Source organism: Lolium perenne, chromosome 7, assembly GCF_019359855.2.
Source record: "Lolium perenne isolate Kyuss_39 chromosome 7, Kyuss_2.0, whole genome shotgun sequence".
Lineage (NCBI taxonomy): Eukaryota > Viridiplantae > Streptophyta > Magnoliopsida > Poales > Poaceae > Lolium > Lolium perenne.
In genome coordinates this window covers 168463330-168472215 of record NC_067250.2, presented here as the reverse complement: position 1 = coordinate 168472215, position 8886 = coordinate 168463330, and the positions used below count along the sequence as shown (strand labels likewise).

Here is an 8886-nt window from a genome sequence, read left to right as displayed (position 1 = left end):
CCGAAGCTGGGTATGTCGTGTGCCTAATCTCGCTCCCGGAATCTTTATCGTCGCTCTCTTCCGAAACCCAAGTCTATAATACGTAGGCATTAACGAGGTGATCCCTCGTCAATTGGCGATGTAACGGCCCCGGGTAGCACCCCTATTAGATTTGGTTGTTCTTTTTTCTTTTATGCATCATCATGGCATATGCATCATATCATCCATGTTTTACAAAAATAAAATTATTTTATAGAGCCTTCTTATTTCATTTTAACCTCTCATATGGTCTTCATAATAAGCCCCCCTTCTATGTCTCTTTTCACAAATCCTAAACTCCAAAAACTATATGATAAACAAAACTATTTTCAAATACATTCAAACTTAAAATCAAACTGGTTCTATTTGAATTTTAATAAATACTTTCAAAACAGTTTTCAAAAACATAAGGGAAAACAAAGTTTAAAAGAAAACCCTATCCCCCAACCAGCAGCCAACCCCTGGCCCTTCTCTCTTTGTTTTCCGACCGGCCCACCTCCCTCCTTCCTTCCTCCCTCCTTGGCCCAGCCCAGCTCGGCCTCGACCCAACTCCTTTTGGCCCGTACCCCTTCGCAAACGACCTCATGGTCTTATCCCCTTCATCCTCGTCAGCCTGGAGAGCGACAGGAGCACGAGCCTCTTGTGACGCCCCGGAACCGGTACCATGAGGATTCCAGCGATCCCGCCGAAATCCGCATGATATCGATTCAGAGACGCCCTCCGACACGACGTGCGCGACGAATCACACACGTGATGCCAGAGGAATTAACACGAGCGGTAACATTACAACAGGATTACAATAGAGCCCACAAGATACATATATTACAACAACGACTCCAATGAGTCAAGATACAAATATACAATACAAAGATCCAAATCATACAGAAGAGCGAATACGTCCGAGTACGGACAAGATACAAATTGGACTAAGAGTCCTGAAGATAACCAGTGGCGTCCATAACCCTGCCCAGGCCAAGCCGGAAGGGTAACCTTGCTAACGTCGTCATCTTGTACCTATCAAAGTCGGGCCATCGGTTGCCGACAAGAGGGAGGAAGCAAAAGAGAAAGGGGAAAAGGCGAGAGTAAGTACCAAGGAACGAACTCCGGCACGTACTTAGCGAGACTAGAAATGGCTATGCTCGCCGGGCGAGTATAATATATATATCGCTGGGGGCTATATGGTAGGTTTAGCGGCAGCAAAAATATAACCAATAGAGACACACTACAATATCCGTCTAATCAGATAAGATACGAGAGCGCACAAGGTAACAGATAAATACTACACAAACATAACCCAGCCGATTACACATATCCCCTCCAACAATTGCGAAGAGGCAATGTAAAAGGCACTCAACGGTGGACAAGTTTTATTAGGTATCGGTTGTAGTAATGCTATATTACTACGCAAGTTATTATCAGATTATTAACAACAAGTATAAGGTGTAAGTTGTTCTATGATCAAGCTATACAATTCCAAGTCGTCCATAACCGCGGACACGGCTTATCGATAAGATGTACACCCTGCAGGGGTTGCCCAAATGTAACCATACGCATGCTGGACCCACTTACGACAGGTGGATGTCTTACAACAAGACCGTTCCCAGTTCAACAAGAAAGTCTAGGGGGGCCACCCGACTAAGCTACCCGTAACGAAGTCCGGCCGTACTCCGAAGCGGACTCAGGGTTTGCGTTAACGGCTAGGCGTGCAAACCACACGCTTCGCTAAACGTTCCGCGGGGTACAGTACATAATATAAACACCCGAAGGCAACAGGAAGTAAACACCCGAAGGCAACAGTATATAAACATGTATGCGCCAAATAAAACCAAGGTTGTGGCCCCCTTTTCAACTGACTTGAGAAAAGGTAATGGGTGAGGGGGGGTCCCAATAATCTTCCCCACGCATGGGTAGAGCGCTCAATCTCGGAACAGATAACAAGAACTCGGGTCCTAGGGGACATTAGCAAGTCAAAGTTCCGATGCTTTCGCAAAGGGGCTCACAGATGCATCTGCTTACAATTTTAGTTGTTAACCATTAAGTAAAGCATGTGTATCTCCAACAAACTAATATAGCATGTGACAACCTCCCAACAACCCAACATATCCCGATAACAGATCGAGATAAACAACAGAGCCTAAACACGCCTACGACTCGCAAGGCTCAAACATCAAGCAACGGCGATGGGTAAGGAATGATACATATAGGATTATTATGGTAAACAAGTGGAATAGGACACGTGACTCGATAAAGAAGCGCAACATAAGGATAGCAATGCGAGGGAGAGAGTAAATAGGTGAAGAGAGAGGGCTCGCCTGTGGAAAGCTGCAGAAGAACTTGTCGTATCTCACATCACCACTTCGCGATCCTATCCGGGAAGAAGCAATTGCTGGAACACACAACGTATGCAATCTTACTACTACAGAAAGAGAATCGGCATGATCAAGATATGCATGCATGGCATGGCAGATATGATGCGATGCACTTATCTGGATTAAGCAGGATCGGAATCCCGGACAATCAAATTAGGTTTGGAGTGGCATTTCTACCGACAAATTTAAGGGTTGGATAGCATGGCATGGCATGGCAAGGATGAGCTACTTCAAAGTTAAACGGAGCGGGAAAACCTTAGGTGGATATCCGAAACACTCCGCATATATGTGAGGTGAGGTGCACGAACTATCAACGCGCGACATGATGCGAGATGCAAACAGGCATATGGATGGCATATTCATGTTCCTCATGTTTTTCTGATCAAATTTCATATATAACACTTTTAATTTGGAGTTACCAATTAAAAGTTATTAGCAGATTAGTTTTTAGTATTTAAATATAGAAAACAGATTTTATTTTAAATAGAAAAGGGCACAGATATAATTTTCGAAAGGGGAAGGACCCCGGGTTGATTTCAAAACGTGCAGGGGTTTTATGCTGAAAACAGCCAGGCTAGGGACGGCGGGTTGAGCAGGGTAAAAATGCAGGGGGCGATTTGCAAATAGGAATTGGATCTGGATCTGGGAAGGTTTTCCTCACCGCGCTGGTTGCTAGCCAGAGTCGCTGACGGGTGGGTCCGGGTGGATGACGTGGCGCGCTGAGCTGGCCAACCATCTGCGGCTGCACGGAACGTGCTCGACGGCAGGCTTGCGCGCGGGGCGACGGTGACCACTGCGGGCCGGCACGGATGAGCGTGGGCGTTCCCGGGCAGCCCAGGAAGCGAGTGTCAACACCCGGATTTTTAAGTCCGGATGCCTATTATGTCATACATCGCAATCCCAGGAATATTGTTGTTGCGAGGCATAATAGTTAAGTATCACAGTCATCATTCATTACAAACCATAAGTCTTACAAATTTGGAATCACATGATCCATATTACATGAATAGTTGATCTATTGATCAACAAACAAACACAAGTTCATAGTTCATAGCGGAAGCGTAAGATACAAGGACTCTCTAGTCCACAGGCCAACGCTTGACGTCGGAAGACTCCTAGTTGTCGTAGGCGTCCTGCTGGTCATCTCCTTGTTCATCTTCATACTCTGGCCATTTGAATAGCCAGGGACAAAGCCGTGAGTACTTTAAGTACTCGCAAACTCATACTAATGTAAGTGCTAGACATTCTAGTATGGTTTGCTAAGCTCTAGTTTATTTGCATAAAGCTAGTTTTAGTTCACAATATTTGAGAAAAAGCTTATTCCAGTGCTAACTAACTCAAGTGGGAACATTAGTGTCATTCCCACCATTCAAGTGGTGATTTCAATTCAATTCACCACAAGTCATTTCACCATCATCTTTCAACATCATTTTCAAAGATATGACATCGGAAACTGTATGGCCTTTCCAACCGTCCGTAACCGTGGACGCGGCTATTCGAATAGGTTTACACTCTGCAGAGGTTGCACACTTGTGCCACAACATTTGATTTCATCCGTCGGGATTACCCCGAATCATCGTAACACAGTACGCGGATCATCAACCATAACCTTTCACTTACAAATCCTAGTATGAGCACCTCTCCCCATGAGCTTGGCCTCCCAGTGAAGACCAACTGTCAACCTGGGAACTGCACAGGGCTTGGCCGTACAATTCACCTCAATTTCACATCATTTCTCAACAACGGAGGCAGCCTCAAGCGTAACCCCTATGACGTGTGTTCAGAGGGAACCCATACTAAGATGCATAAACTTCCAGTTAAGCCCTACCCATAATCAGGTATTGTGGGGGTACTTAATAATTGGAAAGGTATCGCATTCAAACCAACATCATTGTTTATCAAAAATCACCATCTTCTCTTGTTCATATTCACCTTCAAAAATCCTTCAATGGAATGTATCATCATTCCAAGGTTTCAAATTCATGTCAAATTCGCATTGTTCCCATCTAGAGTAGTCAAGTTTTATTTCATTAGCACTAGCTCTAAATCATGAGGGGTGCTACCTTGCTTTGCTTGATGGAGACTAACTTCACTACTCTAGTAACCAACTTGTACTTTGACCAAAGTTAACTATAAAAGTAACTCATTTAGAAAACAAGTAAAAACTTATAAGGTAAAAACCTGGGATAGGCTTATGTAAGAAAAGGTAAGAATCAGGGTGCCTTGCCCCAAGGGGCTTTGCACTTTGCAAGAATATTAGCTTGCCTTGGTAGTTCTCAAACTGTTCCTCCTCCTCCTCTTGGTAGCAACCTTCTTCTTCGGCGTACTCTCCGGTGCTACCGTCTAAATTTGAATACGAGTATAATTACTCACTAATTCAATGGCTATTCCATACATCACATATAAACACACAAACTATTCTATGCACACAAATAATCTACTTAGGGTGCATGGGTTGTGGTGTTTAAATAGAATTCACTTCTTTGTATTTAATATGTAAATGATAGTTTCCATAGGGTCCTTGAGAAATAACTTCCTCTCATTGAAATCTTCTTAAGATTTAATTTCTCAAACAATCATATATGAACTCATATTGACCTAAGTCAAATGTTCATCATCATCATTTGAGAAAATGATTTAATTGAGGTAGATCACCTCATATCATTTAATATCACTACATATGATTTAAATCTCTAAGTAATTCATATAAGAGAGTTTGGACCAGGGGTCCAAACATCCCATGAATTCATGTGAGACAAGATTTAAATGAAGTTTAAGACTTCATATGAATTACTTAATAGTTTTGGACAATATCAACTAGTTAAACTAGCCATAATATACATTAATTAAACTATGGCATGATCATGCAAAGTGACCACACCATTTTATTGCATAAACAATTAGTGTAAGTCAAATGTGAGCTATTAGAGTTGGAATTAACTTAATATCTATTTTGGTTGATTTTTAATAATTATTTGAATAGGGAAAAGTCCCTGCCTTGTTATTTTTATCAGATTAATTATACAAAGAATCTGGTCATGGGACCAGTGGCATGTTGTAGATAATTTCAGTAGCTTTCCAACAACATAAAGCTCATCAAATTTGGTTTAGCCAATTTAAATCTATTGAATTTCAAAGTGGAGGCAGTATTCAAAATCATTTGTAATTGTTTAAATCCAATTTGAATTAAAAGGCCGGCGGGAAAACTAAACGGGCTCAAAGGTGTAAAAACGGCCCAAGGCCAGCCCAGCCACGGTCCAGTGCCGTGCGGACTGCCTGACAGAGGGTCCCGCCTGTCAGCGGCTCTTAAACGCCGAAGCGGTATGGAGCAGCGTGGGGCGTAGGATTAGATCAAGATCTAACGGCTCCAGTGCATCATCTCGCCGGCGAGAGAGAAGTTCGCCGGAGGCTCAGGTAGGGGGTCGGAGGGCTTACGGTGGCTCCAGCTAGGGTTGGCAATATGCGTGACGAAGTTGTGGACGACGGCGGAGCGGCTGGTAGCAGTGGCGGAGCTCGAGGTGGTCTGGTTCGCCGGCGATTGCTGCAGGGCTTCCGCGGCGGCGATCTTGCGATTGAGCTTGCTCCGGCGAGGATTCGATGGGTGGAGTGGTGGTTGAGTAGCTGTGAGAGGTGGGAAGTCTGGTGGTGTGCTTGGATTGCTCAGGGGAGCTCTCCTTTTATAGCAGCGCATGGGTGCTGCGGGGCAGGGTGGCGGTCGACCATGGCGCGACGATTCCGGCGGCTGGTCGAGCTAGGCGAGGTCATGGCGATGCTCTACGTGTCCAGGCGAGGCGAATGGCGACGACAGCTTGGTCGGGGAGGGCCTGGTTGGGTCGCGTTGTTTCCATGTCTGTCGCGTCCGCGGTGGACCAGGGTTTCCTTCTCCGGCGGCGGTGGGCGCGGGTCGTGGTCGAGCGAGTGTCTGGCGGCGTCCAGGTGTCGTGGTGATGCTCAACTCGTCGAGAGCGAGTCCAGGGCGAGTGCAGGGTGGCGGCGCGGCGCGTGGCCAGTGACGTCCGCGAGCGTGTCCATGCGCGACGTCATCGGCATGGTGAGCGCGTTCTAGGCGCGCGTCGTCCGGCCAATGTCGTCGTCGAGCGCGACCGTGGCGGTGCTAGGGTGGCGTAGGAGATGCGGTGGCGTGCTGTGGCGCAGTGGCCAGGGCAGGGAAGCGATGGAGAGAGGGGGAGCTCGTCGGGTTGGGCGACATGGCCGGCATGGCCATGTCTAGCCTTGCCCTCTCTCTCCCTAGGTTTCTATTTGGCATTGATTTGGTTTAAGGGGACCAGGGGACCAATTGGGGTAGTGTAGTGTAGATTAGGTTGAGTAGAATCACTATTTGCAATAGTTGCAAATAGTGCCCGATTTTGGAATTTGCAAATTTGTCTAAATTTGAATTAATTCAAAAGGTGAAACAATTTGAAATGTGTGTGTTTAGATAAGTTGTATTTGACCAGAGGTGAATAGAGGTGGTGGTGGAATTTTTAGAATTCAAGAATTTGCAAAATTGGCTAAGTGGAGATTGTTGCATATGTTATAAAGTTGAGACTTTGGATGAGCATAGCTCATGATCAAAAATGATTTTGGCATGGTGATCTTTACAAAAGTTGTTCATCTTGATGTTGACTTTGAAATGGTGCAAAGAGTTATCAAGATTTGGTTTGGGAAAATTGAATGGCAATGGCTCAAAGTAGTGATCAGACTATAATTGTCACTTTTGACCATTATCATATGTGAGCTAGATTTGTGTTTGAATTCCATTTGAATTGTGATTCTTTGATTCCAAAAGTTGTAATAAGTGTTTAATAACATTATTCAACTAATGGTGAAGACCAAATAGGTCTAGGGTCAAAATTTATAAAAATGCCATAGGGCATATGTTAGGGTTTTAGGGTTTTTCATTTATTGGAATTTCTTCCTCTTTGATTTATTTGGTTGGTGATCTTCATATGATCACCTTAGGGTTTTAGAGCATATCAAATACAAGTAATAACAATCATCATGGCATATCAATCAAATGCACAAGTCCTATGCATGGTACTATATGCAATTTAAAAAGTTTTTGTTGGTTTGAAAATTTGCTCTCTGGAATTCTCTAACTTTCTTTTTATTCAAATTTGGGGTGTTACAAACCCTTCCCCCTTACAAAAGATCTCGTCCCGAGATCGAAAAGAAAGTTAGGTACTAAAGAGATCTAGGTACTCCTTCTTCATGAAGTCTTCACGTTCCCATGTGGCTTCATCCTCGGTATGATTGCTCCATTGGATCTTCAGAAACTTGATGCTTCGGGTGCGGGTGGTTCGGTAAGCTTCTTCCAGGATGCGAATCGGCACTTCGCGGTAAGTCAGATCCTTGTTGATATCCACCGATCGGTGATCGATGTTCTTGAACACTTCGGTCTTCTCAGGAACTTCAAGGCACTTCCGGAGAAGTGAGATATGAAACACGTTGTGCACAGCCGACATTTCTTCTGGCAACTCCAGTTGATAGGATACTTCTCCTCGGCGGCTGAGGACTTTGAAAGGTCCGACATATCGGGGTGCAAGCTTTCCTTTCAGTTGAAACCTTTGCATTCCTTTCAAGGGGGATACCTTGAGATAGACGAAGTCTCCGATCTCGAAGGTCATCTCCCGACGTCTCTTGTCGGCGTAGCTCTTCTGTCTTGATTGCGCCGTCTTGAGGTACTCTCGGATCTTGTGTACTTTCTCTTCGGCTTCACGAAGAACGTCTGGGCCAAAAACTTGGCTTTCTACGACTTCCGACCAGTTCAGGGGGGTACGGCATTTCCTTCCGTACAAGGCTTCAAAGGGGGCCATCTGTAGGCTGGCTTGGTAGCTATTGTTGTAAGAGAATTCTGCGTAAGGTAAGCAGTCTTCCCACTTGGATCCGTATTCCAGTACGCATGCTCTCAGCATGTCTTCCAGTATCTGGTTGACTCTCTCAGTCTGTCCGTCGGTCTGAGGGTGATAGGCGGTGCTGAAATTCAGACGGGTTCCTAGTCCTTCATGTACTTTCTGCCAGAACCTTGAGGTGAACTGTGATCCTCTATCTGACACTATCGATTTGGGGGTTCCATGCAGGGCGACTATTCTGGAGATGTATAGTTCAGCTAACTTTGGGCCTTGGTAAGTGGTTTTGACGGCGATGAAATGGGCGACTTTGGTCAATCTATCGACAACTGCCCATATTGAATCATTGCCTTTGCTGGATTTGGGCAGTCCGGTGATAAAGTCCATTCCTACGGAGTCCCATTTCCATTCTGGAATCTGGAGGGGTTGTAACAGTCCGGCGGGTCGTTGATGTTCTGCCTTGACTCTCTGACAGATGTCACACTTAGCGATATAGCTACCGATCTCTCTCTTCATTCCGTGCCACCAAAATTGTTCCTTCAGGTCTTGGTACATCTCGGTACCTCCGGGGTGGATTGAATAAAGGGTGTAATGGGCTTCTTGCAGGATGACTTGTTTCAAGTCAGAGTCCGATGGTACGCAGAGACGTT

At 45.1% G+C, this 8886-nt stretch overlaps 1 long non-coding RNA gene across 1 annotated transcript; it reads right to left on the bottom strand.

The window, feature by feature from the left end:
* Nucleotides 1-660: 660 nt before the first annotated feature.
* LOC139833460 (uncharacterized) lies at nt 661-3227 on the bottom strand. The gene is made up of 3 exons (XR_011749261.1): nt 3049-3227; nt 2331-2404; nt 661-1032 (listed from the first exon to the last, which is right to left on the bottom strand). It is a non-coding gene; the product is annotated as an uncharacterized lncRNA (long non-coding RNA).
* Between the last annotated feature and the right edge of the window lie 5659 nt (nt 3228-8886).